Consider the following 11071-nt stretch of genomic DNA (forward strand, 5'->3'; position numbering starts at 1 on the left):
CCAGGTCCATATATTGAGATGGTGTTACGGGAACTGTCAACAGTGACCACTTTTGGTATAGCATCTTGCTTGATTACAACACCGTAAATCTGACTTTCTATTGATGGGTGATCGGTTGTCATGATCAGAGTCAAGTATGCACCATTATCTGTGAACACATTGACACCTCTTATGTCACTGACATAGATATTGCTCTTTTGATCAGTTGCTACTCCTCTAGGTTGTGACAACCGGTGGTTCTCCTCATACTCTCTAATTGTGAATTTAAAGTTGCCTTCAGAATCCAGAATCTGCACACGGTTATTCTTATGGTCGGAAACTATCACTTGGCTCCTGCTGATCGCAATAAACATTGGTTCATTAAATTGTCCTTCACCGTCGCCTAAAGTGCCAATAGTTTTCTCCAAAGTAGCGTTATTGTACATTTTAATGCAGTTATCACCATGACTCACAACCCAAAGGTATCCTTTATCGTAGTTGAAGGCTACTCCAATCGGGTGTGAAATGTGGCGTAAGGTAGTCTTGATATTGCCATCAAAATCTAGCATCAAAACACGGTTATTGTTGAAGTCGGAAACGACCATCTTATCTCCTGCTTTTGTAAGAGTGATGCATCTCAGATCAGGTGTTGTGGAAAATATTTCACCTGCACTAGATTTTGGTTCTATAGTATTTACTTCATTACCGAAATCGTCAAACTGTTGAATGATACCTTGAACGCTGTCTGTTACCAGCAAGTTACCATTGTTAGAACATGTGACGTCATAAGGGCGATGTGCCTCTTTTTCACTTGAAGACGGGAAAGCTAATAGTTTTCGGTATTCGATGGGGAACACTGACTTACAATCACTGTGACACTGGCCTAGGTCTTCTTTTAAAGACTCGAAAAGAGTGTCGTCGTTACTTATGAATTCCAAATATCGCCTTTGCTGGGTAGAGTATTTTGGGACGGGAATGCTACAGATGCGTTCGGCTCTTGCCTTGGCTTCTGGTTCATAGGCAATAAAGCTAATATTGTTGCTGTTATCTACAATTAACTTCGCATAACGCAAACAATTGCCAGTAGCCTCCTTCGCATCTTCCCAGTCACGTTTCCTTTGCTTTAATTTTTCTAAGATTTCAGTGGATTCTGCACGAAGGTCGCTTTGGATATTTACCCCATGTGATTTGATTTGTTTCACCTGGCGTTCTACTCTTGTATTTATTTCTTCTTCACTCCTTTGTACATCATTCTCAAGCCTCTTCTGTATGTCGCTAATCCTGTTTATACTTTCATCGATCTCTCGCTTTCTCTCAGCTAATTGTGTGCACAATTTTCGCAACTGTTGCCGCTTTTCCTCTGTGACACTTTGTAAATCCTTATGCTCGTGGGTGTTGTGTTTGTTGAGGATGCACATATAACAGATCGGCTGCTTACATTTGAAACAGTAAATTTCTGGCTTCTTCAGCGGATGTGACTTACAGGTAGGCTGAGCATCAAATAACGGGTACTCAAGGTGATTAACAGAAGAATTACACAACATAATAAGGGAGCACTTGTAATCATCATCGGCCAGAGACTCAATGGGAACAGCAGTAAAATTGACTTCTGAATTACAAATCGGACAAGTGAAACACTTATCTTGAGCTTCCTTCTTCTTCAAACAGTTAAGACAAAAACTATGACTGCATGGCAGTATCTTTGGATCCTTTATCTGATGTACATCCCCTATGAAGCATCGTATATGTTCGTCAATCTCCTTTTTGGTGACGTAGTTTGTGGCCATGGTACAACGATTGTATTACTTCCTAGACATTTCCTGAAAATGGAAAGTAAATAAACACAATAATGTAGTAGTTTACAGTTTGCAATAATAATAATAATAATAATAATAACAATCATTTCCAGTCTAATCAGGTTTTTTTTTTAATTTCAGGCGTGTCCTATTGGGTGCATGCGAATATTAGAACTTTTCACACGTATAACCATTTATCACGTGCGGCTGTCGTTCTGTTCCATTACATTCAGATATGTTCAGGTGTTAACCTAACATGTCTGAAGCTCGCCGATAATACCTTGAAAAAAGAATTTTTATTCGAAACGTCGGATTTTACATCTATTTATACGGACTGACTTATGAGTTCCATGTATGTATGTATGTATGTATGTATGTATGTATGTATGTACATGTATGTATGTACATGTATGTATGTATGTATGTATGTATGTATGTATGCATACATGTATGTATGTATGTATGTATGTATGTATGTATGTATGTATGTATGTATGTATTTTTGTCGTTATGATTGCATGCGCATGTGCAACAACACCGGTTCCATCTTCATGGTGTCCTTACAGCCGGTCAAAACGCCTGCTGGCCAACTGTGCAAACAAACAACGTTAATATGAAAATGATATAGTGTTTTTTATTTGAAAACATCGTCGTGGAAACACAGCCTAAATGTACCGTGAAGTCAAGAACAAAGAAAGAAGAACGGCATGTCAGGTACAGAAAGTGGCATTCTGTTATTGATACACTATAAACCTATTTACTTGATGTTGAATACTGTCTAGCTTGGCAAATATTTTACTACAGTACTAATACTATTACGTTATCATCTGACTCGACTGGTGCATACTAGTACTCTAAATGGTGCGGATTATTAAAAACTATTTTACACTAAAAATGCATCGTCGCAAAACGACTAGCCTTTTTACGGCAGTACTTAACAGACGCCCCCATGCGTCAGTATTAAACTATATACTGACTGGTGAGAATGGGACTAATAATAATATAGCAATGTCGGTTGGAACTGTTTTACCTTGACAGACGATAAAATGTAACAAAGGTTGTAAGGCATTTGTGGAGTCTTTCGGTACACTGGTTTCTATTGTATATGTTATTGCCAGCACTTTGAAATAACCTTTCGATGTGCGTGACTTGTCTCATTGTCTCCTGCTTTGAGATTCAATTGTTTGTTTGGTCGATCTCCGCAGATACCTCAGGCAGTCATACTGTCAGTAAGTTTAGCTATGACGTCATGACATTTTACATACATTTCAATTCCAATTTAAATAGTTTTGACCATTCTACCTGGAATAGTTTCTGAATATCCATACAGAATATATGGCATCAACTCAGTGGCTTTTGGTGTTTTGATTCGATATCTTTTTTTTTTATTTTTTTATTTTACACATTTTCTGTATGAGACACAATTGGCCTCAGGTTAAATAGCAGAATAAAGTATATGGTTAATATAAGAATCCTCTGTATCCGAAAGGAAATGGTATATTATGGGTTGTTTGAACAGTGCGTCTTAATACATTTTGTATTGGGGGGAGTTCACTTGCTTCAGTGATGAATGCCATGCATTTCTGTCCAATTCATGGTTATAACTGCAGTTGCTCTCAGGAAATTCATGTTAGAACATGCATATGGATACCATTTGTTGATTTGTTTTTATTTAGTTACGGTACGTCTGGTATGTCAACTTGCTTTACTCTACAATTGAGTTATGTGTGTATTAAAAATTATCCGAGAGCACTTTCAGTCAGTCACCTTATTATAACCCTCCCCCCCCCCAAAAAAAAAAAAAAAAAAAAAAAAAAAAAAAAAAAAAAATATATATATATATATATATATATATATATATATATATATATATATATATATCAATGCCTTTTTAAGATAACACTTTGTGGACATCAAATCGTCTTAACAATCTTGAAGTAAACTACTTGGACTTGCCAATTGAATGACAAGGTTTTCATTTGTTGTTGTCCAACGACAGCTTATAAAGGTGTTTATCGATATATAGAATCAACTTATGCTTTCTACAGGTGTCGAGTCCTTAACAACGCTCCAGTTTATAATGCGCATGCGTAGATTTTGAAAACACTGTGTATAAGACAAGCGGAACTACACAATACAATGTGACTTGCAAAGGTGTGCACAAGTATTGTTTTTGTCTCGATATATGTATACTTACATTAATGTCCACTTGGCTGGAGAGAAGTTTACTTCAAGTACTTTGGACTTGCCAATTGAATGACAAGGTTTTCATTTGTTGTTGGTCCAACGACAGCTTATAAAAGTGTTTATCGATATATAGAATTTACTTCTGCTATCTACAGGTGTCGAGTCCTTAACAACGCTTCAGTTTGTAATGCGCATGCGTAGATTCTGATAACACTGTGTGCCCAGTGTAAGGCAAGCGGAACTACATAATAAAGCCAACGGCCACAACAACCACTTACTTTGGTATTTGGTACAGTGAAATAATGACGCTTCTAATATACTGCCCTCTTACAGGTCAACACAGCATGCCTTGGCACTCTTGGCACTCTTTACCAAAATTTTGACAATACATAGGCTGAAGTTGATGGCGCCATTCAAATGTTCGTTAAGAGTGCGAACCCGAAGGCAGGCACTAAATTGTGATATTGCCGAAGCACATGTGTTATTAATTTCATTACACCGTCCCCTCATTCGTCTTCTCATTCAATAGGGAACTTGCAATCCAGAATGAGCATGCTCAGATGCAAAGGACTGTGGGATTATCTGTGGTTGTCGTAATACCTAATCTGGAGCTACCAGTAAAATAAACCTCCTACAAAGGTCGGGGTGACTATGAATTGATTATCTGTGGTTACAAACAATGTAACAATATTGTTTACAATGCTAATTTATTAGCATTTTTTATCCCATTTCCCATGATGCAACATTCAACATGGAGAGTTTGCAAGTTCCCTATTGTTCATCACCATTTGTCATCGTTAGAAAGGTTTTCACTTTCATGGTGCATTTTCAAACTGCAGACAACCATAAAATGGGGACATGACATTATTTGTAGTACAGCGCGAGTGTCCCCGCAGCTCATTTTTAGTTATATCTATCCAAAGCTTTAATTTTCCACGTCGCTTTACTTCTGCTAGTGTCTGTTTATTATCAAAGTGATGTTCAATGAATGAATAAGCTTCCTCTGTTAATTTGTCTATGGAATTCAACAGAACGGCTGGTTTTAATAAGAAATAACAAAACATAGCCATTTTATTATAATTTTGACAATATCCAAAATAAATGATTACATTTTTAGTAAATTTAACACTTAAATATATGAATAGTATTGAGCTCGCATTTCACATATGTATTTCTGGTCATAATAGCATACTTAAGAGAACGGAAATTGAAGGCGGGTGAATTTTTGATTTAAGATGTGACCCTCGCACTAGTCCGTGGGAGGGTCACATCTTATTCTACAGACCGGGCTCCATATACACCGGCTATTCCCCCTTGTAATAACTGAAGGCCCCCTAATGAGTATCTATCAAATATCTGAAACATTTATAAACAAAAGGGGAGAACTGTATATTTTATTTTAATACGTGTATTTTTTGTAGGCTCAGCTCAATTAGCATTCAAAATCGTCCATTTATCCCTAAAATATTTCAATCACCATTCACGTATTTCACTTGTAACCATACAACATTCACGTTCCAAATTGACCACTATTTACCAATAATGCAATATTCACCTTTTCTTCACGTTTTACACTAAATTGATAAAGGCGTTCACCATTACCTGTTCAACAATCACTCGTAAGATAAGGTATACACCCCTTGTTTGTACATGCACAAATGTATGTGCCACTGCAATATGTATAACTAATACCGCATACCGGCTCCACACATACATACCTGTCTATACAATTTACGGCATCAGTTTCGTCATCTAATAACCTATGTTTCACCACTTTAGAAAGCTGTGTATCATTTGTATGGCCAAAATCAGCTATCGTATGGTTGTCTATGATGCGTTCTGGTTATTGTTTCTGGTGTAATTCGTTGGACCAAGACAGGATCTTTGTGGGACGCCAAACTTGAGTTGAACACTTTTAGATATTAACTACCTAATATTAAGACCTCCAGGGGGATCTGTTGACAAGGTATACCATTTTAGTGTGGTATTCTGGATTCCAAATATTCATGTCGCATCGTCATCTAGACGAATATCATGATCTATGGTATCATCTAGTATCAAAGTTTTATTTAGATAAAGTAGAACCAAGCTCATCACTTGTTTTTTGCCCGAACACTCAAGTGTGTTTGACATAACCTTACTGAGGAAAGTCTCTGTATTGTGATAATGTCTGTATGCTGCTTGATGAACTGGTAGCGGGGCCTTGATCTACTGCATATGAGTGGTGAATTGGTCGACAGCAACCTGTTCTACTAGCTAGCCAGGAAATGAAAGAAAGGTTATTGACTGGCCTGTAGTTGGATATCATCTGCTGGTAATAAGACGGTTGCCTCCTTCCAGGCATTTGGAAACATACCATTTTGAAGGGATTGGTTGGTCATATAGGTGATAATACGCAGCAAGACATTGACACATTCTGTAAGTACCTATGTTGTAATAGGATCACTTGTGTACTGTTTGATGGTGTTTTATGGCAAAATATACATTTGCCATGTATATCTAGTCTAGCCATTTTGATTTATTTTGCCATAATATGGGGACATAATATGTTAGCATTTATACCCACAGACACTGACAATTAGTAAGGAAGTGTGAGTAAATATCAGTAAATGTTGGTTAATAAGACATGTAGACTGTAGTTCTTGTTTACTGATGTCTATTACAACCACCAGCAATGTATTTTTTCACAATGCTGTTGAGTTTTATTCACCTGTTGACTACGCTCGTCATAGGCTAGTGCTAACCTTGTCTCCTTATGACGTCATAAATTTCCGTGGTCTAGGTGTGGAAATACCCGAAAACTCTCGAAGTAAGTCCGAAGGGAACTGACTGAAAAAAGGTCATTTTAAGGTGTTTGCAGACACTTTTTTAAAGTTTTAAAACCAGAATACATTTCACAAACATGTCTAGCAAAATAGCAATAGTGAATGTGAGCATTTTGAATCACCTTTAATGTCAATAACCTCCCTCCCCCTCCCATGATATTATTCAGTGCCTGATTGTCCAATTTCACATTTGGTGATTTTATCGATGAAAAATCATTAAGTGCGTTTACCAACCCAGTTTTAGAGGTATCGTCTGCATGACAGCGTTTTTCACATTCGGTGAGAGTTCATTGAGAGAGTTCCCTATAGTACATGTATGTAGCTTATTCTGGTCCTCTTGGCTTTCAACAACGTACATTATTACGTTGTTGGTACAGAATTAAGTGATAGCATGTGGTTTCAAGATATTTCTCGAATTCTCCTAAAAAGGCGTTTAGTAATACGTGCACCGGATGCACTCTAAGTTGCACGGTGGTGACCAACTTGATTTTGACTTCTCAATGATTGACTGTCCATTCTGCGTACCGGTACTCTCACTGCTGCTTTAAACTGCAGTTTGATCCATTTAAGACTTCAACGTTGAATTAGCCAGCCAACCATTTTTTTCCTAAATCCATATATTCTACGAGGTACCTACCGTGCCGTACCGTCTTGGACTGTGTGTTGGATTGAACTCACAACGAAACATTCATATCTGGTTTCAACGAACGCCAAGCTAACAACTTGGTCGATTTTATTACATGACCAATCCCAGTCTTCGTCTTTTCGAGATGGGCTAAAAACCCAACTTAAATACATTTCAAATCTTACATAAATCCGTATTCTTAGAGTATGACATATTCTTAAGTCTTATGAAAGACATCACTTGGGGTTCAATATCCGATTACCTTGTCTAGATTAGTAATACAAGTTCATATCTCAAAGACCATAAAATAGTTGTGCAATATTATAATTATACTTTTACAAAACAATGAAGTCATATAATGAAGTTCTAAAGTTAACACATTACGTCATACTAAAACTTACTGACGCTTCAATCGTACCTGGTACAAACCATTCTGAAATACGCGATGTTGAGATGTCGAAGATTACTGTTGTTACATAACAGAATATCATTGTATTGTACGAAGTTTAAATGCATTTTGAATTCATTTCAGAGAAACTGAAAATTACCAAAATATCCTTAATGGAATGAATTTAGCTCTGAAACTCATAACACATGTATACTGGTATATAGGTCAAAAGTGGGAAAGGCATTTCTTAGATTTTCAAAAAATCCTTAATTCAAAGACATTTCCTTTCTAATATTTTCAGAATATTGTACATTAGTCCAATTTATGCAAATTGTATGCTAATGGTGAGTGGTAAAATACAATTTCGCATGGAAGCACAGATTTTACGCACCAAGAGATTACGAGGTGACTGACTACATGGCAATTTTCCAAAATCGGGTGTTCACTATGAGTAACCGTGGACCATAGCTTTGCTTGTGTATATTCATTTAACTACTATTGAACATAAGTCTACAGAACACATATGAAAAAAGTGCGTACAATGTAAAAAGCAAAGTTAACTTTAAAAAGGATTCAACATAGCCACTGTATTGTATTGAGTTTTCCCATGATACAACGCTCCAATCACGTGTCTTACTCAGTCTAAAGAAAAACACGGCATTTGACGTCTTAATACAATATGGAAAGGTACCCTTTTAACGCCACGTTGCATGTGGGTATAGTGTACTTGAAAAATTCTTAAAATCCAGGAAAAAAATTTGAGCATGCGGAGAGAGGTATTTGAATAAAATACGTGGTCAAACCGTAAAATCTCCCGCCTCCCTCCTGACCAGTTTTCAGCCGAACTCATCCTACGCCCTGTCTACAGTCCTCTACACAAGATAATCAAACCACTCATTGCATTGATCAGTGCAGTAACTGCCTCCAGTAGGCTAATTCCCAAGGATATCCAGTTTAGCTTGATCACTGTCGATAGCTATGATTAGAAATGGGAAGATATATTCTGCATAACTCAATAAGAATATATAACACTGTAAGAAGATATTCACGTAATCATATGTGAGTTATAAACGTCGGTCTATCAGTCTCTCTAGACAGTCTATCAGTCCGTCCGTCGTTCCGTTCAACCAACCCACCCACCCATCCACCAACCATTCATCATCAAGCTATCTATCCATGTATGTCTGTCTATCGTTTATTCATAATGCCATTTCAAAATGCTCGGCTGTAATTTTAAAAGCATTTCAATTGTTCGTGCAAATCATTTTTAAAAAACAACACACACACATTGTTAACTACCGATACATGTCAGGATTCTTGGAACTGCTCGCATTTATTTTCTCAATCACTGAAGGCTTTGCGATAGTTTGACATTCCAATGCATTGCGCATGCGTTAAATGAGCAATACTTTGGGAAAACTACTTACTTGGTCATTACTTCCTTCATCCATTTTAATAATCACTGATGATATACTGTTAAGCGTCGGTGATGGCGTGGTAGGCCGCATCTCTGCCTCTATCCCAATCACAATACAGAGTGTTGTAGCGACGTAAAGTGACACAAACGACAACGTCATGGAGGAAGTGATCTAATGTGATACAACACAAACGAAATTAACCCACTTGTCATTTAACAAGACGTATAGCAATATGTAGAAATATTGAATTCTTCAAACAAGTTAAGTTGAAGGTCAACTCTTAATGTCATTTGATGTGTTATACGAAATGTACGTGATTGGTCAATTTCAAAATTTGACTCTTTAAGAAATAAACTGCGAAGTTTCCATCGACGAGCATGACAGCAATACGCTATGTCTGGACGATTTGTGGAGTTAGAGAAATAGTATGTTATTCTCTGTGTGCATGACAAATCATATAATCGTTTTTTAAAAGGCTATCTCATGTGAAATAACCTAGGGAACGGTTTCTTCTTCCATAAGGAAGAGATGTATTTGGTGGGTGGAAGTGTGTGTGTGTGTGTGTGTCTGCGTGTCTGTGTCTGTCTGTCTGTGTGTGTGTATGTGTGTCTGTGTATGTCTGTCTGTGTCATCGTTTTCTCGTTTGTGGTCAGGAAATGTTCTCTAATGTGGTGAGACTTTATCACCATTTTCTAAAAAATGACTCGCTCAATCAAACGAAATTTATTGCATGTGTTCCGTAGGGTAGTGACAAGAACTGAGTTTTGGTAAATATTTCATGAATATTAACGAGCAATTTACATAATTAATTGTTTTTGGTAATTAGGCTATATCTCAAGAATGCACTTTTCAAATTAATTATGCAAATATTCATAACAGATAAGCTAAATCAACGTACCTTATCGGACATATGTGCTTTGTTATGGTGAACATATGCACCAAATTATACCTAATTACTCAAAACCATTAATTATGCAAATAAATAGTTAATGCTCATTGGATGTTGACCAAAATCTAATCAGTTCTTGCCATTAGCATATGGAAAATGTGTAACAAATTTCATTATAATTGAGCAAGCAGTTTTTAAGAAAATGACAACACAGACAAACACACAGAGGTATGGACGGAGGGACAGACAGACAGACAGACAGACACAGGCAGACATCGCAATTTCAATACCTCCGCCCTTTATGGGAGGTAAAAACAGTAAAATAGTACTCAAGGGAATTATACTTACTGGTCCAATATGTTGTTTGTATGCACAAACGCACCCTACAGTTCCTGTAGCTATAAACTGAAAGAGAAGAACGTACTTGGTAAGAGTAAATAAGAATTGGATAACCATAACGGCCAAAAATGGTGGAGATCGTACATGCAGTTCCTTATGCTTAATTTATTTTCACAACCCTTGATTTCACAACTTCTGTAAATTTATTTATTTAAGACAAAAATATCCATAAACAGAATTAAATAAAAGTAGGGAATAGAATGATTTATAATATACCTAGTGATAATGCTGTGCCATGATTCGCTAGAATCAGTCACGTGATAGGAAAATAGAATGACTTTCCCTAGGGAAATAGTTCCATCAACGTTTACATGGTCACGTGACCACCGCGCGTTCACAGCAGGTCAAAATGGCAGCTTCTGACGATGTCGTCTGCCACCGCAAGTTCACAGCATGAGGTATATTATAAAACAAATATTGCCTGGCTTATATTCGGGCTATAGCACCCGTTCATTACCCCCTCGTGACTGTGAGTTACCAGAATAACATGCTATTTCCCTCAGCCTTTGGGCTCGGGAAATAGCATGTGATTCTGGTAACTCACAGTCCCTCGGGTGTAATAAAC

At 37.1% G+C, this 11071-nt stretch overlaps 1 long non-coding RNA gene across 1 annotated transcript; it reads right to left on the bottom strand.

The window, feature by feature from the left end:
- Positions 1-8116: 8116 nt before the first annotated feature.
- Positions 8117-9332, bottom strand: LOC144439654 (uncharacterized). Its single transcript, XR_013481125.1, has 2 exons — positions 9228-9332; positions 8117-8776 (listed from the first exon to the last, which is right to left on the bottom strand). It is a non-coding gene; the product is annotated as an uncharacterized LOC144439654 (long non-coding RNA).
- Positions 9333-11071: the final 1739 nt, after the last annotated feature.

Source organism: Glandiceps talaboti, chromosome 9, assembly GCF_964340395.1.
Source record: "Glandiceps talaboti chromosome 9, keGlaTala1.1, whole genome shotgun sequence".
NCBI classification, from domain to species: domain Eukaryota; kingdom Metazoa; phylum Hemichordata; class Enteropneusta; family Spengelidae; genus Glandiceps; species Glandiceps talaboti.